General features: G+C 35.0%; 1 pseudogene across 1 annotated transcript; it reads right to left on the reverse strand.

Moving 5' to 3' along the window:
- Positions 1–2,232: 2,232 nt before the first annotated feature.
- Positions 2,233–27,142, reverse strand: LOC143248787 (leukocyte elastase inhibitor-like; annotated as a pseudogene). Its single transcript, XR_013027179.1, has 2 exons — positions 26,570–27,142; positions 2,233–4,335 (listed from the first exon to the last, which is right to left on the reverse strand). The product of XR_013027179.1 is annotated as a leukocyte elastase inhibitor-like (transcript).
- Positions 27,143–27,696: the final 554 nt, after the last annotated feature.

The raw sequence follows: 27,696 nt of genomic DNA on the forward strand, positions 1-27,696 counted from the left end.
AGAGTATGATGATAGATAGTGCTGACTACCTGTCTTTATCTCCAGTCTGTCCTTTCCATTTTAGGGACGGCTTAAGCAGATAGCCCTCGAGTGGCTGACTACCTGTCTTTATCTCCAGTCTGTCCTTTCCATTTTAGGGAGGGCTTAAGCAGATAGCCCTCGAGTGGCTGACTACCTGTCTTTATCTCCAGTCTGTCCTTTCCATTTTAGGGACGGCTTAAGCAGATAGCCCTCTAATGGCTTTAAGAGAAATTCAATGAACTAATAGAAGGAGATTCTACTATGAGCGGCTTATCAATCTCTCTCAGTTCTTTTGCAAAACATTCCTTAGTTTTAAGGTGAAAATAAACTATTAATACAATGTCTCATTTTTCTATTTCACTTGTAAATAATTCTAACGACAATTACCACGTTTCGAGATCATTAAAATAATCTCAAATTAATTTTTGTTTGTTTTTTGAATTTCGCACAAAGCTACACGAGGGCTATCTGCGCTAGCCGTCCCTAATTAAGCAGTGTAAGACTAGAGGGAAGGCAGCTAGTCATTACCACCCATCGCCAACTCTTGGGCTACTCCTTTACCACCGAATAGTTGGATTGACTGTCATATTATAACGCCCCCACGGCTGAAAGGGCGAGCACGTTTGGTACAACGGGGATGCGAACCCGCGACCCTCAGATTACGAGTCGAACGCATAAACCCACCTGGCCATGCTGGGCCTCTCAAATCAGCAAAATAGTTTTTGTGGCACTATTAAACTTTACCTTTTTAACACATTGTTCTTACTTAACTAGTTTAAAAACTATTTGTGCTTATCAAAATTGTTCCTAGAAGAAGTGATTATATTGGAGTTGCTTTACCAAAACGTATGTAAATTTTATGTAATAAGTGCGTAGTAGTTAAGTAGCTACAATTCAGAAAACTATATGTTACTATTCGTCCCGCTCTCCAGTGGTGAGTCTCGAAATATATGACATTTCTATTAAATGTCCGTAATTTTTATTTTAAAAGAAGTTCGCTCTAGAGGAGAGATATAATAATAGACTACCAACTGAGTATAAGCATTCAAAGTCTTCAGACGTGGTCGTAACCCTATCAGGCTGAAGGGTTCTAGAAGTAGTGTTATCATACATTGTTTGCGCAAACAGCGATAGATGCGTTATAAGAGTGAGAGTCATTCCTGGAGTTTGGTTAAGAATAACTACGTCAAGCGATGGGTACTACTGGCTGATTGCTTTCCCTCTAGTCCCAAGTTTATAAATTAGGGCCTGATAACTGTGACCCCTAGATGTCTCTGATGTCTCCGCTAAGCCTATTGTGTTGATTAGGTGTCATACAGATAAAAAACCAAATCAAATGTCCAACATCGTTAACAACGTCGTTCCTAAGAAACTTCTAGAATATACTGACCATATTAATTTATCGTGTGTTAAAAATCAAACTTACAAAAGTTATTAAGATATTACTTTCAAAGAATGGATGACGTCAGCAGTTACAGAGAAAAGTCGAACACTGGGATTTTTCAGTAGAAAAACAGGGACAGTGACAGTGACACTAACAAACTATAATACATAATAATACAGTTACACATTATCTCGTTGATATATTTTTAAGCCTTTAAAGTGCATATTTCTCGCCAGTTTTATAGAATTTACTTGTTAACGCATTTTAGATTAGCAACGTGTAAGATGACGTAATATAAATATTAATGAGTTCCATTTATGTTACTATATTCCACCTACCGACAACTCTAAATCATGTTTGTACGTTTCAGCATGATAATATACTTGCCATGTTCATGGAAGTGTCGAAAAGAACTGTAGGCAATGGAAAGAGCCGGGAATAGTTTCTGTCGCTGCTATATTTTCTGCCTACAGAGGGCACTTTCATATGAGAAACGTCTATGTCCACGAACTTACATATTTAAGTAGTAATAAAGTTATGAAAAAGTTTTCACTTCATTTGTTTGTGGTCTGTTCAAAATTAAGACTGGTATAGAAAGATATAAGATAGCGCATTGTTATATCTCATAAACGTAGGTTTCTCAGAGATATAGGTACAGGAAGTGACTGGCCTCTGTATACTGAATAGCGAGTGGCTTTTGGTGTATCTTTAAGGTACGTAATCGATTTATAGGTGTATATTTACTTTAATCAGTTTCTTGTATTTTGTTTGCCAAAAATACGCATATCACAAGGCTGTTATTTTTTACTTAAAAAGGTTTTATTTAAACTGATTACAAAAATAAAAGCTGCATGCAGGCGTTTATAAGATTTCATAAAATTTACACGTAAAATATCGTAATATGGCTTACATATTAAAAACAAATAATACGTTATTAGATATATAAAAACACAACCATTTATGACATGAAATAAAACAATATTATTATATACAGTAAAGCCTATTTTTTTATGTCAACACAGACAAACAGCCTATAGACTACGTATTAGATTGCTCCATATAAAGTACTTATGCCAAATTGTAATATTATCCAAATATATTTACTATTATGCTCTACTTGAAAATGCGGACTATGGTTATTCCAGTTATTACGTATTGGTTATTGACATCATCGTCAGGGCTTCAACGTTTTTCATTTTATCTCTAAATTCTCTGTATAAATAATACGACTTACGAATTGATATATCAATACCTTTCTTCTACATAACAAAAATTCTTCCTCACTTTAGAACAAAAATAACTGACGTATATATAGAAGGTATTGTAGTTGAACGCTTTCGTGTTATACTTTCAGTAAAACCTAAAGCTAAGAATGTTCAAAGTTGAACACAGGTTGTTGAATATACACTGTTGAAAAGGTGAAAGCTATCCGATATACTTGTAATTATTAATGTCTAAGTGTTATTCAAAACCGCCCAGTCCTTATCACACACGATTTAATTTGTTTTCTTTTTAATTATTTCTGGAACGATTATTATTATATAACTGTTTGCTAAATAAACGAATGTAGAATATATATGTATATATATAATTTTGCAAACTCTGCTCGTATTTAAAACACTAGAGAATTCCAACAGCGTATTTCGGTATTTTGTACTTTGCACGCGAATTACGGACCCGCTATTCTCCCCATGAAAAGAACTGTGCCAGTTTGTTTATCCATTATGAGGAACAAAATGGATGGTCAGCTTCGAAGAAGGGCATGTTGAAGGAACCGACCCTCTCGACGATCGCCGCTGTTGCCGCAGCGGCGACACTTCCTCTTTCATCTATTTTAATTGCTGCACGATGCACCATGTCTGTCACGTGCAAGCGCTCCTCTTCTGGCTCGTTCGAGGCGATCCCGCTGAGATTGGCATCAGAAGAAGAGAATAGATCATGCAATCCCATGTCTTTGAGTACTTCGGTGATTTTCGGCGTGTCTTCGATTCGGAATCGGGGTAGTCGAACGTTGACTTCAGTTTTTTTCATGGTTTTGATAAGATATTTCAGGACAGTAGCATTCAGCTTGGACTGGAGTTGTGGTAAGCCTTCTATCTCGTCTGGGAGTATCAGAAACATGCTCACTCTTCGAATTTTATACGGTAACTCAAGTATACTGGTTTGAAATTCTTCGCTGTAACCATAAGCTAGGGTCATCTTACCAACCATCATGGGGATAAGAACATGTGACCCGTCCGTGAGGTAAAACTTGCCGCTAGGATTACTCATGGCAGGATCAAACTTCCACAGCCACTCGCCCGAAAAGTATAGTGCATTAGCCAAGACTATACTGGTCCGAGGTTCGGGTGATTTGGTTAAGATATCATGGATTAGTCCATTTGTTTGCTTTTTTACCCAATCGTTGATGGCATCTCGGGCTTCATCGGCATTGTTCATGAAGTCCAGTTCTTGAACGGTTGCGTTATAGTAATAACGTAACGTAAATTCATACATGGGAGAAACTTCCAAATTATTTTTAATAAATATTCTATTAGCCACGGCAAGTAGTCCATGATGTGAAGGGTCAAGAAACAGGTCATGAATTATGGTTCCGAAGGTATCGTGGATGTAGGATATGTTCAAAGTGCAGAATTTGAGGGCCAAACAGATTTCTTGGGCTGTACGTCCTTTGGCACCAAGATGACCCATCAACAAGATGGTGTAGACACTGAAGGGGGAAAAGATGACGTTTTCTTGGTGACTTATTCTTGACGAAATCCCATGGAACATTCCCATAGTGAACTGCAAGTTGGACTCCATCAGCTGCTGGAACTCGGATTCTGTAGGATGCACTGTCTGCTCGGCCAGAATTAACTGAATAGAGACCACCACCAACCACGACCCCAGCCACCATGAAGACAGTTTGTGCATGATTTCCATTGGAAAATCTGAGGGTAAAAAAAAAAAAGAGATATAAAAATCATAAAAAAACCTGAGGAGTTAATATATTTAAATGTAAACATAATGTTAACTCAAGTGTCAAAATTATATTCAAAATGACTTACCAGATAGATACATATAATACTTTGAAGAAAATAATACATTTATTTAAGCTAGTAATACTTAATAGAAAATGTTTACATCTGTATATATATATATATATATACATATATATCTATCTAGTTTGATATAAGTAGTTTTATTATCAAAGCTACAATCTTGCTTTGTGGAACAATAGCAACGACTAAACGTAAATTACATTATAGATAAGTTCCACTGGCCAACTTAACGAACATTCTGTTTCGGTATGCTTTAAGATTTACTAAGACACGCACTGATGTTAATATAGATATTTATCAAATGACTGAGGCGAATGTCAGTGATTAATTTACGTGTTCAGAAGCGAATGAAACACAAAGTAATTTAATACGTATTTTTGTATCTATTAATTTAAATATTTATGCAAGTTCGATTAGAATAGTCTTTGTAATACTAATAAATAGAAACAGAGAAGGTAAACATAATTTGTTCTTTACAAATGGCTCTGCTGCTCGAAACTGTCTATACAGATATATTGTACTGATACTCTTGCATAATAATAGAACCTTAAATGTTTTAATCTTCATTACAATCATAGCTATAAATTAATAATACTACCATGGCTAATCACTTCTGTTAATAAGCATAAGCCTATGTCTTCACAAACGACTGTCCTAACACTAAATATTGTTCAAAAACGACTGTCCTAGCGCTACATACTGTTCACAAACGACTGCCCTAACACTACATATTGTTCAGAAACGACTGTCCTAACACTACATACTGTTCACAAACGACTGTCCTAACACTAAATATTGTTCAAAAACGACTGCCCTAACACTACATACTGTTCACAAACGACTGTCCTAACACTAAATATTGTTCAGAAACGACTGTCCTAACACTACATACTGTTCACAAACGACTGTCCTAACACTAAATATTGTTCAAAAACGACTGTCCTAGCGCTACATACTGTTCACAAACGACTGCCCTAACACTACATATTGTTCACAAACGACTGCCCTAACACTACATACTGTTCACAAACGACTGTCCTAACACTAAATATTGTTCAAAAACGACTGTCCTAGCGCTACATACTGTTCACAAACGACTGTCCTAACACTAAATATTGTTCAGAAATGACTGTCCTAACACTACATACTGTTCACAAACGACTGTCCTAACACTAAATATTGTTCAAAAACGACTGTCCTAGCGCTACATACTGTTCACAAACGACTGCCCTAACACTACATATTGTTCACAAACGACTGCCCTAACACTACATACTGTTCACAAACGACTGCCCTAACACTACATATTGTTCACAAACGACTGCCCTAACACTACATACTGTTCACAAACGACTGTCCTAACACTAAATATTGTTCAAAAACGACTGTCCTAGCGCTACATACTGTTCACAAACGACTGTCCTAACACTAAATATTGTTCAAAAACGACTGTCCTAGCGCTACATACTGTTCACAAATGACTGTCCTAACACTAAATATTGTTCGGAAACGACTGTCCTAACACTACATACTGTTCATAAACGACTGTCCTAACACTAAATATTGTTCAAAAACGACTGTTCTAGCGCTACATACTGTTCACAAACGACTGCCCTAACACTACATATTGTTCAGAAACGACTGCCCTAACACTACATATTGTTCAGAAACGACTGCCCTAACACTACATACTGTTCACAAACGACTGTCCTAGCGCTACATACTGTTCACAAACGACTGCCCTAACACTACATACTGTTCACAAACGACTGTCCTAGCGCTACATACTGTTCACAAACGACTGCCCTAACACTACATATTGTTCAGAAACGACTCTCCTAGCGCTACATATTGTTCAGAAACGACTGCCCTAACACTACCTACTGTTCACAAACGACTGTCCTAGAGCTACATACTGTTCACAAACGACTGCCCTAACACTACATATTGTTCAGAAACGACTGCCCTAACACTACATATTGTTCAGAAACGACTGCCCTAACACTACATATTGTTCAGAAACGACTGCCCTAACACTACATACTGTTCAGAAACGACTGTCCTAGAGCTACATACTGTTCACAAACGACTGCCCTAACACTACATATTGTTCAGAAACGACTGTCCTAACACTACATATTGTTCACAAACGACTGTCCTAACACTACATACTGTTCACAAACGACTGCTCTAACACTACATATTGTTCACAAACGACTGTCCTAACACTACATACTGTTCACAAACGACTGCCCTAACACTACATATTGTTCACAAACGACTGTCCTAACACTACATACTGTTCACAAACGACTGCCCTAACACTACATATTGTTCAGAAACGACTGCCCTAACACTACATATTGTTCAGAAACGACTGTCCTAGCGCTACATACTCTTCACAAACGACTGTCCTAGAGCTACATACTGTTCACAAACGACTGCCCTAACACTACATATTGTTCAGAAACGACTGCCCTAACACTACATATTGTTCAGAAACGACTGTCCTAACACTACATACTGTTCACAAACGACTGCCCTAACACTACATATTGTTCACAAACGACTGTCCTAACACTACATACTGTTCACAAACGACTGCCCTAATACTACATATTGTTCACAAACGACTGCCCTAACACTACATATTGTTCAGAAACGACTGTCCTAGCGCTACATACTGTTCACAAACGACTGTCCTAGAGCTACATATTGTTCAAAACCGACTGTCTTATTAAAATTGCATATTGTTCAAAACCGACCGTCTTAAAGCTATATGTTGTTCACAAACGACTATCTTAAAGTTACATATTACCAACAAATGACTGTTCTGAGGGTACATGTTTCTAACAAACGACTATCTTAAAGTTACATATTATCTACAAATGACTGTTATGAGGGTACATGTTTCTAACAAACGACTATCTTAAAGTTACATATTACCTACAAATGACTGTTCTGAGGGTACATGTTTCTAACAAACGACTATCTTAAAGTTACATATTACCTACAAATGACTGTTCTAAGGGTACACGTTTCTAACAAACGACTATCTTAAAGTTACATATTACCTACAAATGACTGTTCTAAGGGTACACGTTTCTAACAAACGACTATCTTAAAGTTACATATTACCTACAAATGACTGTTCTAAGGGTACACGTTTCTAACAAACGACTATCTTAAAGTTACATATTACCTACAAATGACTGTTATGAGGGTACATGTTTCTAACAAACGACTATCTTAAAGTTACATATTACCTACAAATGACTGTTCTGAGGGTACATGTTTCTAACAAACGACTATCTTAAAGTTACATATTATCTACAAATGACAGTTCTAAGGGTACATGTTCTGAGGATAGATGTTTCCCTCATTCAGAAGAATTAAACACGAATATTTCCGTAAGTTTTTGGTATCTGACTTGTTATATGCCAAGTAAACATTTACTTCTATTCAGGTAAAAAGCTATTTCTTTTAGGGACATTAATATCTCACGTTTCATTTTTTTACGTTCAATTAACAACTGTTGACATTTGTTTAACGTCATAATTCATTATGACAAGAAACCCACTTGAAATAAAAACGTATCTCAGAACAGCTAGTATGGGTATTAACACTTTTACTGATAAGGAGAGAACAACGTTTTGACCTTCCTAGGTCATCTCCAGGCAAGAGAAGGCACTTGAACAGTTCACAGTACATCTCTTGGAGATACTAGCTGTATTCAGTTCAAAATCTTCCTACAATTTCAGGGTACATAGAAGTATGACTGAGGTTATGTTTTTGTTTGAATTTCGCGCAAAGCTACTCGAGGGCTATCTGCGCTAGCCGTCCCTAATTTACTAGTGTAAGATTAGAGGGAAGGCAGCTAGTTATCACCACCCACCGCCAACTCTTGGGCTACTCTTTTACAAACGAATTAACTGTCACATTATAACGCCTCCACGGCTGAAAGGGCGGGAATGTTTAGTGCGACCGGGATTCGAACCCGCATCCCTCGGATTACAAGTCGAACGTCTTAACACGCTTGGCTATGCCAGTCCACCAGATTATGAATGAGGCTTTAAGGAAAACATTGTACACACTTAGATTCTGTGTATTTTATATCTCCTTTTTTAGTATGGAATCACGGATTTGTTAAATAAACAGGTTTACCATCAGTCTCGCAGGTGAACTCTTCAGATCCACTTCTGCTCACTGACAAACTTTATCACACATTTTGTACGAAGGAGAAAGTCGAATAAAATCGCAACGAGATTTAACTTTGGAATAAAAGACAAATGTATGTTCGTTGATAACGACTGTTTCTGAAAGTAAACAGGAAGTTCAATCTATTATTCGATTTACTCTCGCTAACCCTGTACCGGGATAGATCTAAAGAACGAGACTGGGCGTGCTAAACAGTGGAGTCAATTGTTTGTTTGTTTGTTTATGAATTTCGCGCAAAGCTACTCGAGGGCTATCTGCGCTAGCCGTCCCTAATTTAGCAGTGTAAGAAGGCAGCTAGTCATCACCACCCACCGCCAACTCTTGAGCTGCTATTTTACCAACGAATAGTGGGATTGAACGTCACATTATAACGCTCCCACGGCTGAAAGGGCGAGCATGTTTGTCGCGACGGGGATGCGAACCCGCGACCTTCAAATTACGAGTCGCACGCCTTAACACTCTTGGCCATGCCGGGCCCTGTGGAGTCAATATTATGTGTATAATGTTACGAGTAGTGGAGAGTAAAATAACCTCAAAACGCCGTATCCATAACGAAACACCACACGTGAAATAATCGCTGTTTTTGCTGTCCTCGAATAAATACACTTTAAAAGTTTAATAGTTAGCTATCATTTTGCTCCATGTTATTTATTGATTAAAACAACACAGAGGTTGAGTACGTTATATTGAAACGATTTTGGAGCTTTTCCATGTCATTACAATTCATGTTGTACGTCCTGTCGTGATCTGTCTGACAACCGTGCATCTTGACAATAACTCTACAGCGCAGTTTTCGTTACAAAAGTATCCGTTGTAAGACTGTTATGTTCAAAGTACACACACCTCTCCACCTTTCTTGTAGGCTTTACATGACTCATCTGGCTAATGAGGTCGAAGGTTTCCAGGAGTCTGTTTCAACAGTCCGATTTGACCAATATGGACGAGCACGAATACCCGTTTCATTATCGATCTCATATACCGCAGAAGCGACTTGTGTCCACATGACTTGTATACTACGTTTTCAGACGAAAAAATGTCTTGATTGTGCTATATGAATGGACTGTGAACATACAGATGGCTTTTTCATTGATCTTCGTGTTCGAGGATTCTCACATATTGCAACATGACGCACTTTGATCACCACGACTTGTTGAAGGTCTGCTTCTGGATGAAACTGGTACATAAAGATGATACATATTCCTTTTTTCTTCAGTGTTATTAAGTACAAAGAATATGTCTGTCTTGACCATATCCGATCCGAGCACACATATTAATGATGTAATTTTACGGATATTTTGCATCAGAAAGAGATGTTGCATATATCATCCAGAATCAAACAATTTCGAGTGACTTTAAACTTCCAAACATTATCAGGACACTGCGACTTTATATCATCTGTGGTTGTTTCGTAACTTGCATATTCAAAACTATCTTAATATAACTTAATCATCTTTATAATGCTAAAATTCAGGATTTGATCTATGTGGTGGGCAAAGACACACAGCCCATTGAGCAGCTTTGAGCTTTTGTTTGTTTGGGAATTTCGCACAAAGCTACTCGAGGGATATCTGTGCTAGCCATCCCTAATTTAGCAGTGCAAGGCAACTAGTCATCACCACCCACCGCCAACTCTTGGGCTACTCTTTTACCAACGAATAGTGGAATTGACCGTCACATATAACGCCCCCACGGCTGGGAGGGCGAGAATGTTTAGCGCGACGGGGGCGCGAACCCGCGACCCTCGGATTACGAGTCGCACGCCTTATGCGTTAGGCCATACCGCGCCAGCTTTGAACTTAATGAAAAGTAAATACAGTGTATACTTTAAATGTTAGAAAGGCCATAGTTTAATTAGAATACGGCAGCACTTTTAGTGTATTTTCATAAAAACATTACTATCAACTAATTTAGAGTCACATATAATATTTGAATTATTTTATTAGGAAAAAAACACCGGGAAATGATTTAGACAAACAATTGTCAATTCTTTTAAGGTTATGAAATAAAAAATAAACAAGCTTAATTACGTTAAAGGAAAATTATAATGGTTTTAAATTACGCATATCGTATTTATGCAAACGGCAAATGTTTAGCTGTAATAAGATCACATAATTTTTATAATTCCACAATCCATATGCCAGTTAATATGGTTTGTTTGTTTTTGAATTTCGCGTAAAGCTACTTGAAGGCTATCTGCGCTAGCCGTCCCTAATTTAGCAGTGTAAGGCTAGAGGGAAGAGGCAACTAGTCATCACCACCAACCGCCAGCTCTTGGGCTACTCTTTAACAACGAATAGTGGGATTGACAGTTACATTATAACGCCCATATGGCTGAAAGGGCGAACATGTTTGTTGTGACGGGGATTCGAACCCGCGACCCTGAGATTACGAGTCGAGTGCATTAACCACCTGGCCATGCCGGTCCCAGTTAATAGTTTCGCAGCACATATTTATAATTTATATACCTATAAAAATAATAAGGAAGCACAACCCCGTTATATCTCAACCCATTTATACAATCTGTTTGTATAAAGTAACACAAAAACACAACTTTTGTCATACCAGAGTCTATTTATATAATATATCTGCGTGTATAAGCGTTAAGGAGGCACAACTCTCATAATATAACAAAATTTATATAAATAATATGCTTACGTTCGTTTGTCCGTAACTTTTCTCGCACATTTTTTGATCAAACGCTACAAATCTTATATTGCTGGAAAGTCCTTTGTCCGAAGAGTCCGGATTACATATTGGCTTTTCAATTCAGAATCACTCTACCTATTTTTGCGTAGCCAACCATTTTAATGCAACAAGTATGGCATAATGTTGTTGTCATCACGTGACGACTGGCTTCGATTTCAATTTTACCTTTTTTATTTACAAAGTATTTCACACGAGCGATACATAAACAGATTGTAATTTCCTAAAATATTACACCAAATATAACTGCTATGGGCTTTCTCGATTGACTTAGGTCTAAAATACGCGTGCAGAAGTTGTTTAAAAACCATATGCTTATCACTTTGTGAACACTCATTCAGACGCTTCTGTATAATCAGCTAAATTTGCCTTCATTATAACTTTACATTTACTTCATTTTTCATTAATTTAGTTTCGGTTCGTTCCATAGATTTTTATAAACACATTTTAGCTACTTTTTTCTTTACTTCGGACGTTTTCTTTGTTTTAGCTACTAAAAACCGAGTCATACACTAAACGATCATCACTGTTTCAAACGGCCCGGCATGGCCAAGCGTGTTAAGGCGTGCGACTCGTAATCTGAGGGTCGCGGGTTCGCATCCCCGTCGCGTCAAACATTCTCGCCCTTTCAGCCGTGGGGGCGTTATATGTGACGGTCAATTCCACTATTTGTTGGTAAAAGAGTAGCCCAAGAGTTGGCGGTGGGTGGTGATGACTAGTTGCCTTCCTTCTAGTCTTACACTGCTAAATTAGGGACGGCTAGCACAGATAGCCCTCGAGTAGCTTTGTGCGAAATTCAAAACAAACAAACTGTTTCAAACTCTGTACACTATTATAAATATTATTATCTTACTTTATTCTTTACTTTAAGTGTAATTCTATGAAATCGAGTTACGCCTACGTTAGTTTTTTGTTTGACCACATAAATATTTTTTAAATAAATCAGGATTCATCGATTTAACACATAATGCTTCCAAGAAGGTGTAGGATAAATGTAGTACGTGAAAATAATGTAATAAGTAAAATTTTAGTGAAGTTCATGAAATCTACTGTAAATGTCTCGCGGGTCGCGGCTAGTATTTATATAATCTATATATCTATATAAAGTAATAACAAAGCGCAACTCTTATAATGCAACAGCACACATATATATAGTTGTTATATCTACATAATGTAAGAAAGAATCGAAACCATCATAATGTCACATCATTTATATATAATCTCTCATCGTGTCACAGCTGTCAACAGGCGTGGCAACAGAGGTCAAAGTTGACGAAGAAATAATATGTTTTAATTTCCATTTGAAAATAAATAACTTAATTACTATTGTAATGTACGACCTGCTGTTCATAAATAAGAAACGTATTGTTGTACTGTGTGATTTTCTGATTATACGTAAGACATTTATTGGTATTGTACTCTATGATCTTCAGTATATTAGTAAAGAGCTCACTGCTGTTGCATTCCATGCTCTCTTGTACATAAATAAGGATCTTGGGTGTGGCTATTAGTACGAGATAAATTAGTTGATTGGATAGAAAATTGGCTGAATGACAAAGAAAAGCAGAGGGTTGTTATAAATGGAGTTCAGTCAAGTTGAATTAATGTCACAAGTGGAGTACCTCAGGGCTCAGTCTTAGGGCCTTTACTCTTTTTTGATTTACATCAATCACTTATATGAGCAACGAATCAATAAATTATCCAAATTTGATGATGATATTAAGGTCTTTGCAGCTGATGGCAGCGAAGAAGATGCTGGTGATTTACAAAATATTTTAAATCATCTAGTGAGTTGAGCGAATAAATGGCAGATGGATGTTAATTATATTAAATGGAAAATGACGTATATGAGTTATTACAATTTGATCTATGAGTACAATTTGGATGGGAGTAACCTTAACAGAGTTATGAAAGAAAGTATCTTGAGCTTTCCAAGCAGCGTGCTATTACCAGTAGTAGGGCAAATAAGGTCCTAGATTCTGTATACATAAATGTTGATACAAGTTTAAAGAGGACATGATTTCATTGCACAGGCCACTTGGAGGCCATGTTTGGAGTATTGTGTTCAACCTTAGGCTCTTTACGACATTGAATTGTTGGAAAGGGCTCAGAGGGAATGTTAAAATGGCGCCTGATATGAAGAGTTTTTCATACGACAAGTTAATATCTCTGATGTTTGCTCTTGAAAATGAAGGGTTAGAGGTGACCTGATTAAGGTTGTTAAAGGAACTAATAGCGTTAATACATTACCTTTATTTCATACCTGAAGGTGAGACTTGTAGGGGACACAACTATAAATATTGGAAGGGGATGAGTCATGTGCAGTCAAGACAATTTTATTTTTGTAACAGGGTGGTTGATTTTTGGAACAGATTGTCTATGATTGTTGTGGAGAAAGCAAATTTATGTGAGTTTAAGAGAAAGCTTGATAATTATATTAATGATAAGGGCTGGCTGTGAGGGTTTTTGTATATTTTTTTTTACTTAATAGTTTGAGTTTAGTTTAGAAGATGGGAAAAACTAGATGGACCAATAGGCTTATTGCTGTCTTCAAGTGGCACAGCGGTATGTCTGCGGAATTATAACAGTATGAACCGGGTTTCGATACTCGTGACGGGCAGAGCACAAATAACCCATTGTGCAGCTTTGTGCTTAACTGCAAACAAATAAAAGGTCCTTCAGAATTATGCTTCGTTATATATATTATATTAAAGTGCGCAATAAATTTCATTAAAATGATTATTTTAACAGTAAAAAGACTAAAAAGTTTCATTGTAAGTGTTTGTAAATTGTATTATCTAGTGATGTTTGTTGTTTCACATAAGGCCGCTAGATGGCAACTAGAGTTCACCCGAAAGTAAAACTAATTCGATTTTCTTTTTGCGATAAAGTACACAGCTACACGATGTACTGTTTGCACTACGCGTACCACGAGTATTGAAATTTGATTTTTAGCTTTATAAGTCCAGAGGCTTACCGCTGATCCACTGGAGGTGAAAATTAATAAAAAAACAACAAGTAAATAATTGGTGTCAAACATAAAATAAATATATAATATTGCGTTTTCAATGCTTACATACGCCAAACGTCTAACTAGTAGACACCGCTTAAATAAACTTTATGGTAATTACAATAAACTTAATCTGTTCACGAAATATGATGATATAGATAGCATCAAAATCAGTACTAAGTCGATCGCTGGTATTGAGAGTAAAGCTTCGTCGACGATGTAATAGCGGATGTGGTGTGGTTGACACATCAAAAATATTGTTTGCTTTTACTCATTAGCTCTTAGAAATATAAATGAATGTTTCTCCTCTTGACACTGTAGTTGGTTGGCACTTTTCGAAAAGAATAAAACTAGCTTCGTGCTTCGCCAGTTCTTCTATATGATAATAGTGTTAATTCTAATAAAAATAACAAATAAACTGTTGGTATTAAATATGAACTAACTAAACAATATCGCGTTATTAATCATTATCCTAGACAGTCGAAATTACCCCTAAATCGTATTAACTGACCGAAAAGAGGGCAAGTAGTCATTAGCATACGTCGCCAATGTAGTTCTTTTTAGACGAATAGTGGTATTGATTTTTATAATGTTCCCCAATGGGACAATAATAAATTTACGGACTGACAATGATAAAATTCCCAGGTTCCATTCTCGTCATGAACACAGAAAATACCCAGTGCGGTTTTGCTCTTAAACAAGTAAACATTATTTTGTTTGTTTGTTTTTTTGGAATTTCGCACGAAGCTACTCGAGGGCTATCTGTGCTAGCCTTCCCTAATTTAGCAGTGTAAGACTAGAGGGAAGGCAGCTAGTCATCACCACCCACCGCCAACTCTTGGGCTACTCTTTTACCAACGAAAAGTGGGATTGATCGTCACATTATACGCCCCCACGGCTGGGAGGGCGAGCATATCTAGCACGACGCGGGCGCGAACCCGCGACCCTCAAATTACGAGTCGCACGCCTTACGCGCTTGGCCATGCCGGGCCAACAAGCAAACAAAGAAAGACTTTTATAACACCCCACAGTTACCAATGTGGAGCCGTGTTTAGTGGCATATCACTATTCGAGCCTTGGATTTTTTTGGAATTCAACCACGCATGCTCACAGCAAGATATTTCAATTATCATATCGTGTAAGAAATTAACTTGTAAAAGAACTATCCAATAAATCTTTGTGTATTTTATATCTGTTTTCAGTTGAGGGATTTAAACAAAATTACTCTTTCATTTTTAATAAGAAAGGCTCCCTCAGTGGCACAGTGGTATGTTTCGATACCCCTGAAGTGGGCAGAGCACAAAAAGCCCATTGTGCAGCTTTGCGCTTAACTTCAAACAAATTTATCAGGACTTCGGAAACAAATTATTGTTTCAAACACATGTCGAACTTTATTTATTCGATTACAAAAAAGGTATATTTTAGAACGATTAATTTTAATAAAATAAAAAGTAAAAAGATATATAATAAAATGTAAAAAAAAATCTACGTAAAAATCTTAATCTACGTAAATGTGTAATAATACAGTCCTGTAATTAAATCTTACTAAAATATCTTTTGCATAAAAGCGATTTCCAAATTTATTACGGTGAAAAATTTAGTTTCCCAGATATAATATCATAACAATTATCTGAACACTTAAATAAAACTTTTACCATAGAAAATGTGTTCAGTTAATTATTTACGTTCACTTGAGTGTCAACATCGTAAAAATATTCGAATAACGAGAGGTAAAAGCATCGAACCTGCACAACATAAATTATTGTCGCCTAATGATAAGAAATTTTAGTGTGTTTTTAGATTTAGATGTTTTGATGTTAAGCCTAATTATGGCCTTTCTAGTTAACCTCTATTAATTTGCGATAAGTATGATTATTTTAACACGTTGGAAACAGAACTGGCGAGTTGCACACTTCTAAAAACTGGCATACAATATTAAATGCACATATTTTGGAGTTTTCATATTTGTTTTAGTATGGCATATAGTATGATGCGCTTGTTTTTGGAATTGCACCTTTGTATACTGTTTGTTCGTTTTTTAGCCCATAGCTGCTTAATAGGCCGTTTGATTCGAGTTCCAATATTACGTTTTACATTGTGCTTACTTCACAAACTGAAACGAAATAATCAATAATGTTTAAAAACATTCGCTATTTTTGTCAAATCCGAAAAATTTACACAGACAATCTCAAGACTGCCACGAAGCAAACAGATATTATTATTGGATATTTTAAGCCCTATGGAAAAAATTACAAATCACTGATAGAAAATAATGTCCAACTTTTTTCTCGTTCTATCACTATGATATGCAAATATATTCCTAACACGTTTCTTTGCTAAAGAGAATTAATATTCAACCCGTCAAGTTTGAAATTTCTATAGATTTATAATCAGCTAAAATCGAATCGTTTTAGCAAAATTAAATTATAATTGTAATTACATTACAAAATTATATTATAACTGTAATTATATTACAAATTTTAATTATGATTGTAATTACATTACATTACACTACAAAATTAAATTATAATTGTAATTACATTACATTACACTACAAAATTAAATTATAATTGTAATTACATTACATTACACTAAAAATTAAATTTTAATTGTAATTATATTACAACATTATATTACCTTTATTGATTTGGATTTTATAAAACACTTTAATATTATACCCATGGTTTCTGAAATTTCAAACAAGTTTTTTTAATTCTATATTCGAAGTTTACAGTTTATCCAAAAGCACTCAGAAACTATCCGATATTTCACATTATCCTATTGAACACTTGCTAAGAAAGTTTCACTAGACTCGTAATTCGAGGATCGCGTGTTCGAATCCCCTTCACACCAAATATGCTCGCCCTTTCAGCCGTGGGGGCGTTATAATGTGACGGTCAATCCCGCTATTCGTTGATAAAAGAGTAGCCCAAGAGCTGGCGGTGATGACTAGCTGCCTTCCCTCTGGTCTTACACAGCTAAATTAAGAACAGCTAGCGGAGATAGCCCTCGAGTAGCTTTTCGCGAAGTTCAAAACGAACAAAACCTTCCATTCAAAAGAAATCAGCAAAATATAAATGCTGTGTCTTACGTTAAGTAATCATCAAGAAACCAAAAAAAGTAAATCTCAGTCCTCGAAATGCTGTAGTTTACTATTTGTTAAAAAAAAACTCTTCTATTGGCAGGGTCAAGGGTTCGAATTCCACTTTGCACTATAAAAAGACTCTGGTTTTCATGTTTCAAAACTGTTTTTGAGACGGGATGGAAATAGGAACATTTGTTTTCAATCAAAAAGCATCGAGAAGAAACATAGGAAAGAGAGATTTTTTTCCTTTACTTCAGTCTTTAATATCAATATTGATGTACAATATCTGATAACAATCTGCATGAACTACACAAAACTTTAGCTGTTTAATAGCGAAGCTGAAGATCTTGTAACTGAAAACTTATTAAATTAACAAGAAAAATTAGTCCCTATTGTTTAGCGAGAATATTTCTGTAGTTAATTTAAGGTAAGCGTTAATCTTACGACCAGAGTAGCTTTGATGTTCAGCTAGCTTGGATAAAAATAGATTACTTAGATACTTGTGAAATATCACTTCCAGCTTATAAAATTTGATTGTACAAGTTTATGAGGTTTGGTTTATTTTGTTATGAATTTCGCGCAAAGCTTCACGAGGGCTATCTGCGATAGCCGTCCCTAATTTTGCAGCGTAAGACTAGAGGGAAGACAGCTAGTCATCACCGCCAACTCTTGGATTACTCTTATACCAACGAATAGTGAGATTGATCGTAACATTATAACGCCCCCACGACTGAAAGGGCGAGCACGTTTGGTGTGAAGGGGATTCGAACCCGCGATCTTCGGATTACGAGTCTAGTGAAACTTTCTTAACAAGTGTTCAATAAGATAATGTGAAATATCCGATAGTTTCTGAGTGCTTTTGGATAAACTGTAAGATTCGAATATAGAATTAAAAAGACTTGTTTCATATACAAACTTGGGAAACCGTGGGTATAATATTAAAGTTTTTACAAAATCCAAATCAATAAATAATCTTCCCACGCATCCCATTCAGATAATATTTGACTTCAATCTTTCAAGGCACCAGAATCCCGAATTATTAATATTCATAACTATTGTATAGTGTGTGACAATAACATACTATAATTGGGACCTATGTACGCAGGAGCACCGATTCTTCTAGTCTACAACCTTTTCACATTAGTTCTTGGAATTAGCTTTATTCTCTCGCAGTGCCCTCTATTAAACGGATTCGAACTAAGAAAAAGCTGCAGTTTGTTTTCATCCTTTTATACTTGGTAGAATCTTACATAATTTACCGCAGCAAATTCATAACAATAGGCTTATTTGTTGCTAGCAATTAATTACCTGTAAAGCGCTTTTTGTGCGTTATGGTGCCAAACCAAAACATTAGTGCTTTATGGTGCCGAACCAAAACATGAGAGACATTCGATTTATTCGCGTACAAAACTTCTTTGAGGAATAAAAGAAGTCTTATAAGTTCAAAAATGAGAACATTATAAAAGTGAACTAATTTATTAAAACTGAATATCATCGAAAATATATTAGTTCTTTCCAATACGAAAAAGAAAGACAAAACAAAACAGAACAATCTTAAAGATTAACATCGTAAAAGACCCCAAACGTTTGTCTACTCGACTCTTATTTTTCTCTCGTATGCTGTATGTACGTATGAACAAGGAAAATAAACCATTCCGTACCGTAACGGACCTATCACATAACCAGTTCCGGCTTAGAGAGTGGGCGTATTTTCTGTTGGCTAAGCGTTTCTTTTACCAATTTCATAACTTGTCTAGTTCTGGTGGTAAAATGTAACATTTAAACATGATTCATTATTTCCTTCTCAAGAGAGCTGAGACTATATAATAGCAACCAAGTAGTCGTGGATCCTCCTACGAGTCCGTTCGGTCCTTTCTACGTCACGTTGTAAAGTAAGGACAAGCAACATGACATAATTTATAATGTATATGATTCCAAGAGTATAACTGTTGTAAGTTATCGAGGTATATAATACGCATGTATAATAAAAACCTGGTGCATGTCAAAGCACGTATTAATGATATAATAAAGTCTGTCGATAATTCATCACGCGCATAGTTCCCTTACCTTGCTCTTATTTTGTGTTATTACGTACAACACACGTACACCTATATACAGAGAAAGGAAAAATTGATTCAAAACATGATTTTAAAAGAGCAAGTATTGTGAAGTGAATGTACTTCATGAACCATCTTCATTTAAAAATGGCAATATATATATATATATAAATTGTGCTTTATAGCAATATTTCTTGGTATACAGTTGGTATCCTCTTTACTGATCCTAAAGCGACTGATGTAGGGAAAGCTGGAGCAATTATTATTATTTTTAAATAAAAATTATATAAGACATTACTTACACTGGATGGTGGTGTTCTCACATCAGCCCGGCATGACCAAGTGAGTTAAAGCGTTCGACTAGTAATCTGAGGGTCGCGGGTTCGAATCTCCGTCGCACCAAACATGCTCGCCTTTTCAGCCGTGAGGGCGTTATAACGTGACTGTCACTCCCATTATTCCTTGGTAGAAGAGTAGCCCAAGAGTTGGCGGTTAGTGGTGCTGAGTAGCTCTTACACTACTAAATTAGGGAGGGCTAGCGCAGATAGCTCACGAGTAGCTTTGCGCAAAATTCAAGAAACAAACAAAACAATTCCCGTGTCCTTTTGTGCTTTTATTGCAAGACGAAATTATAATATATATTTGTGTGTCTCCTTGCAAAATAACCTTGAAATATAATGTCCTATCATGCTTGCATCATAACCCTTATGAGTACCTATTTATTAGGCTTGGGTAATGATGCTAAGTTGTGCTCAAAACATTCTAATGGATGATGATTTCCTATCGTGCTCACAAAATAACCTTGAAATATAATGTCCTATTATGCTTGCATCATAACCCTTATGAGTACCTATTTATTAGGCTTGGGTAATGATGCTAAGTTGTACTCAAAACATTCTAATGGATGATGATTTTCTATCGTGCTTACAAAATAACCTTGAGTCGAACTGTTTTACTGTATTTTATAGGTAAACTTAAACATACAACTTTGTTTTACAGCACAACATTGAAGTTACCATCCTTTAACAGCAAATTCATGATCTCAGGAATTAATTTGCAACAACGACAAACATGACTCTCTAGTAATGTCGCCTTATCTTTCTTAATAAATAATATTATTGATGTTACTCTGTTTTCTTAACCCAACGCTGATTAACAGAGCCGCCTTGGCCTTATAATGTAAACTTTGTTAATGTTGTCACTTTTGCATCATTATCGTTGTCAACGATTTTTTTCTGTACCATTACCTTGGTTAATGATGTCGCGTTGTCCTTGTTTGTTTGTTTGTTTTGAATTTCGCGCAAAGCTGCTCGAGCGCTAGCCGTCTCTAAACCCGACACTTTTTTTAACATATCCGTGTTTAGTCATATCGCTTGTCCTTGCAGTTTAAATTCGATTAATAATGTCAGTTTTCTTTTACCAACATAAACCTGGTGAGTAATACCACACTGTTCCTCTTGTCAGCTAATGACAATACTTTGTTCTTGTAGCGCACGCTTGATAAACAATGTCACCTTGAACTTTGTTAATGATCTCACTTTGTTTTTGCAACACGAACCTGATTAATGATGTAAAATCCGGTTTTTATACTATAAATTTAGCTAATGATGTTACTTTGTTCTTATAACTCGAACTTGGTTAATGATGCCAACTTCTGTTTTTGTAACATAACCCTGGTTAATGATGTCACTTTGTTCTTGTAACTCGAACTTGGTTAATGATGCCAACTTCTGTTTTTGTAACATAACCCTGATTAATGATGTCATTTTGTTCTTGTAACATAAACTTGGTTATTGATGTCAGCTTCTGTTGTTGTTTTTTTTGTAACATAATCCTGGTTCATGATGTTTTCATTTTTCTAACCTAACTCTCGTGAATAATGCTTATTAACATATTACCTTGGTATAGTTATCTGAGTATTATTTCCCTGTATTATTTTTAACTGAACAGAAACTATTTGCTGATAATATCTAATCCATTTGTCGTCTTAGCAAGTAAACGAAATAATCTAATTCATATATAACCAAAGTTTTGTCGTTGCTCAGCTGGAGATAATACAGATCTGACCGAAGGACAAGTTAGCTTTGTCTTCTGTGTTCTGATAGTTTACAGTTGTGTTAAACCATTGAAAGTACTTTTGACTCGAGATTTAAAAGAAATTGCATGTAACCTCGTTTTTGACATTTAAAGTGTATAATACAATTGTTAATCGTTTAAGAATTTCAATACAAATTATTTATTGTTTTACCATTGTGAAAACAAAGCAATAGTGATGATGTGTTACACAAAATTGTAGCGAAGAGACCAGTGCTCTGTAATAGTATTATTAACTCAGTTCTCTAAACTCCTGAGTAATAGAGAAGTTTTTTTTTTCTTCTGAGGAGAAGAAAAGACAGTTGAAGTTCCATTTACAAACACACAAAATAAAGGAAAAAGATTTGTTCATATACGGATGTAAGTCTTTAATGTTGTCTTGCTTCAGTTATTGTCTTTTTCATGATAAATTTGTTATTGTTTCAAACTACGTACATGTGTTTGGAATAATCACTTTATTACTAACGCTATTAAAGAAACTCTACTCTAAGTCGGAAGTAACTCAAAACCTGGTGAAAACAAAACAAAACAGTGGCTTACAACTACAGATGAACTTTAAATGAAACCTAATTACGGAAGAGCATAAGAGAAAATTCGTTTATTATCAGTTATTAAGACGTTTGGATACAAAGTTTATCGGAAGGACAAAAAATATTCCTGAAATGAATAAGGATTAAATTGTTTTTTTTTAATTTTGCGCAAAGCTACTCGAGGGCTATCTGTGTTAGCCGTTCCTAATTTAGCAGTGTAAGACTAGAGGGAAGGCAGCTCGTCATCACCACCCACAGTCAACTCTTGGGCTACTCTTTTACCAACAAATAGTGGGACTGACCGTTACATTATAACGCCTCCACGGCTCAAAGGGCGAGCATGTTTGGTGCGATCGGGATTCGAACCCGCGACCCTCATATTACGAGTCGAACGCCTTAACACGCTTGGCCAAGCCGGGCCTTGTAAGAGTAAATAAAAATTCAGAATTCGATTTACTATAAAGTATTTTCCATCTTAACAAACTTTATAAACGTGTAGATAAAGTATATAAATTTTGAACGTTTTGATACTTGTTAATTTTGGTATTATTATGTTAGATTCAGAAGATTAGTGTGTGTGTGTGTTTTTCGTATAGCAAAGCCACAAAGGGCTATCTGCTCAGCCCACCAAGAGGAATCGAACCCTTGATTTTAGCGTTGTAACAGAAGATTAGTTTATTTACTCCTGTCAGTGTAATGATCAACTGGATGCTTTATTTTTTACAATTTTATTAGGTGTTGAAAAACGTTTCGATTATTTGGTGTCTCGTTTAAACTTAATAATGCTTTGAAAACGATTTTGATGACATAGCAATCGTAGGGGTGTATTGCTTTGACCTTTTTACGTGTTCTACAGTAATTCCTTTCTGCTGAATCTGAAAATGGCATCCATTTTTTTTTCATCACGTACAGATTTTTCACAAAGCGTCGCACGGCAATTCATAAAAGTAAGACGACGATACGTAATTTTGAGACTGAAAGACGCAGTTTTCATAAAACAAATCAGAATGAATAAGACATATTCGTTTGACGTCAATTAGTCTTCGCTTTTCTTTAGTTTGTTTGTAGTTTTGCAAAGAAACATAACAATAAAAAAATGTTCATTGTGATAAACGAAATAATAACTTGATCTAAACAAGAATTTTTCTTCCCAACTTGTAAAAAAGGAAATTCTTATGTGATAAAAAAGGATATTATATTCGAAATCTGCGTGGCTGAATTATGGAAAATAATTAGAGTATCTTGAAATTTGTGGTAGACGTGAACGGTTTTCATGCAAAACGACTTTTATAAAGTTTAAATTCGCAGGCCTATCTTGTATTTCCCGATTTCCTGACTATTGTGCTATTGTTGATGTTTTCATTTCATTTTCCTTAGTTACGTAACTTTCGCTCCGTTAGGCATTGTTTTACAAACTGCTATCTTTATCTGACTTCAGCCTTATCGGATTCTATACAGTATAAAAATAATTTGTATTTAGTCCACCTGACTCTTCTTTATTAGTTCTAAACAATATCACAAATAATTCATGATTAGTCCACCTGACTCTTCTTTATTATATTCTAAACAATATCGTAAATAATTTGTGATTAGTCCACCCGATTTGTCTTCATTAGATTCTAAACAATATCATAAATAATTTGTGATTAGTCCACCTGACTTTTCTTTATTAGATTCTAAACAATATCATAAATAATTTGTGATTAGTCCACCTGACTCTTCTTTATTATATTCTAAACAATATCATAAATAATTTGTGATTAGTCCACCTGACTCTTCTTTATTATATTCTAAACAATATCATAAATAATTTGTGATTAGTCCACCTGACTCTTCTTTATTATATTCTAAACAATATAATAAATAATTTGTGGTTAGCCCATCCGATTTTTCTTCTTTAGATTCTAAACAATATCATAAATAATTTGTGATTAGTCCACCTGACTCTTCTTTATTATATTCTAAACAATATCATAAATAATTTGTGATTAGTCCACCTGACTCTTCTTTAGTATATTCTAAACAATATAATAAATAATTTGTGGTTAGCCCACTTTACTTTTACTTTATGTTATTCTAAACACTATTATAAATATTTTTGATGAGTCAAACAGGTTGCCGCTTTATTAAGCCCTAAACAATATTATAAATACTTTAGGGTTAGTCTATTTTATTTCTATTGAATTTTTTCCATGTAACACAGTTCATACTGTCTGACCAAGACCTTTTGCTAAAAACGTTAAATGTAACAATAAATAAACGTTTATGCTATAGACATGTATTTTATCAATTTTCAGTTATTTTTTTTCACGGTTTGTTGTTGTTGTTTTTTTTTACTGTATGTTTACCTTTCCGCTTTATTAGACACTAAATCACATCATAAATACTTTAGGGTTAGCCTGCATGATGTCTCGTTCTTTAGATTCTGTATAAAATATCGGTTGTTTTAATGCTGGACTGCGCAACTCACTTTTTAATTTAGTAACTTGAAATTAACCATGTAAAATGCTTGCGTAACCGTTTCATGTATGAAACAACTTATAGTTTACCACAGAAATAACTTGTTGGAAGATTTTAGTTTTTGGATTACGAAACACACACACACACTCGTGTGACATATTTTATGCAAAAGATACATTATTTTCCACAAAACTCTTATCTCTCGCGCTAGTAACATGTTCATGTCGATAAAGGTGGAATGAACAATGTTGTAAGTACCACGAATTCACAAATAGTACAGCGCAACTTACCAATTTCGCATGTTCCGTTAATAAACCTATACATATGAGTTAAGGTATTTTACAAAAGGCAGTCTGGTTTGAAACCAGTATTTTATTAGTAACCTGGCGCCTGCCCGAGACTATGCTCACAAATAGAGTTATGTTTTATTTCTATTATTGAAACAGAAACGGCCACTACAAAGCAATTGAGAAAAGGTTTAATATACATCTAATTTTCGAATCGAAAACACTTAGTCCTATGTATGAAATAAAATATTTGCTTTTTAATGGCTATTTTTTTTACAAATACACAAGTCGTTAATGACGTTTATCTCTATAATGAAGAGTTTAATAAATTACTGATGTTCTTTAAAAAACATAGATATCGATTTATCACGCAAAGACATATTTCACCATAACATATCACTAAATGGATAATACGGTTTATTTAAGTAAAGGACTGCATATTCGGGGAAATACCAATGAAAAACGTTTAATTACCTATAACAATTACGGTTATTATTCATATAGAAAAAAAAAACCAATATAGGAAAAGCAATGTTACCAAGGCCAGTAAAATTTATACGACCCTCATTCCTCAGATGTGAATTATACCCTACTGAAAGTACGACAGTTTTCTAAGAAACCGTAAAAGACATATTTCTGATAACGAAATAGATTTCTCTTTAATATTCAATATGAACATATTCAGGTTCAGTTCTTTAGAAAACATGCATCTTTCCAAAGCTTCCGTGTTTCATTTCACAGAATACGGATCTATTTTTAAAACGATTTCAACTTCTAATCGCTACAGAATCTTTATTTCGTCGGTATTACATTCCAAGAATTACGTTCTTCAAACCTTTCTGTTAAAGCTTCTCGTGAAAACTTTACTTTCAGTTTCGTTAATGCTACGTTAATTTTGTACACAATGATAAAGCACGATTTTCAAAATGTCTCTTGTATGTCGTCTCGATACATATGTATGTATACATATATATATATAATAGAATATACATATAATATACTTATAGACTATATAAATAAACATCGAACTATGTATCTGAAACAACGATGCTGGATAGCACTAAGAAGAAAAAATAATGAATTTTATAGCATCATAATATCTTGCTATTTTTATTAGTCTTATGGTAAAATCAAGAACAAACTTTGACTATTGAACATACTATAAAACAAAAGTTGGGTATTTTTAGTATAAACATACTATAAAACAAGAGTTGGGTATTTCTCCTGTAAACATACTATAGAACAAAAGTTGGGTATTTTAAGTATAAACATACTATAAAACAATAGTTGGGTATTTTTAGTATAAACATACTACAAAACAATAGTTTTGTATTTTTAGTACAAACATATTATAGACAATAGTTGGGTATTTTTAGGTACAAACATACTATAAAACAAGAGTTGGGTATTTTTAGTATAAACATATATTATGTAAACATACTATAGAACAAAAGTTGGGTATTTTAAGACAATAGTTGGGTATTTTTAGTATAAACATACTACAAAACAATAGTTTGGTATTTTTAGTACAAACATATTATAGGACAGTAGTTGGGTATTTTGAGTACAAACATACTATAAAACAATAGTTGGGTATTTTTAGTATAAACATATTATAGAACAATAATGAAATAAGTCATAAATAAATATTTATTAAATCTATGAACTATAATACTTACTCCCTGTATTCCGACTTGAGTCTTGGTCTTGTATTCGATGAAGAAACTGAGGGAAACACTAAACGTCTTAATAAATAGGTATCTTTCCAGGCCCGCGGGTGGACGAAGAGAGTCAAACTCTCCGAAATTTTATTGGTTAGTATTTTTGCTGAGCGCTGCCATTGGTGGACGGAAGCTAGTAGAGAAGGTCGACGACCATGTATGGAAGAGAAGTCCAGAATATTTCATATTTTCTCATTTTCTTTTCACATATAGTTGACCTCAGTTTGACCTGGACAAGTTCGTGTGGGATCGGCTGGGATTCAGGCACCTTTCATACTTTTATTGGCGATTAGGCTTTACGAACTGATGACAATCGGCGGACTTTGTGGGTACAAATTCGCCACCCCCCCTTGTAGGGGGTTATTCTGATGGATGACATAACCCGTTCCATCTTGTCCGCTCATGTCATTTGAGGTGGCTCTACTTTCTTTTTTTTTTCCTGTAAATCACAAACCAATCTTAAAATGTATGAAGTCACGAAGTCTTCTGTACAGGCTTAGATACGTTAATAAGCTTTAATAGTCAAACTGAGTCATAGACTTTATAAATACGTATATAAGGTTTAATAGTCGAACTGAGACACAGACTTTAAAATGATTATGTTTTGATACACAAGAGAAATACTAACATTTTTACCAGAAAATTACTGTTTGCTTGTTGTTGTTTTTTCAACTGGAAAACAAACAACAAACTAGTGATTCTTGAAATTCGAATATTAAACAAGACTTATACAGGTTAAACGTAGACCAGCTAGTATCCAGAAACAACAACGCCTCATCAGCTCATTGTAAACACAAAAGGAAACATGGAGTAGTTGCATAATGTAGTTGAGAGTGGTTGTCAACTTAAAACAGTGCCGTCCTTGAACAGAGAATCAGCTCAAAAAAATTATTTTTGCCTTCTTGCAATTTTGTCATTAGTAGAAAATATGGATCTTTAGCAGATTCAGGTGTTGTGTATCATGATTTATGTATATTATTTTCAATTACACTTTTGACATATATAATAATAATAAATGTATCATAGTTATCCTGAGGAATAAATGAATACACAATTACTCTGACAAGAACTATCTTCACTGAAAA

The sequence above is a fragment of the Tachypleus tridentatus genome, chromosome 4 (assembly GCF_004210375.1).
Source record: "Tachypleus tridentatus isolate NWPU-2018 chromosome 4, ASM421037v1, whole genome shotgun sequence".
Classification (NCBI taxonomy): Eukaryota; Metazoa; Arthropoda; class Merostomata; order Xiphosura; family Limulidae; genus Tachypleus; species Tachypleus tridentatus.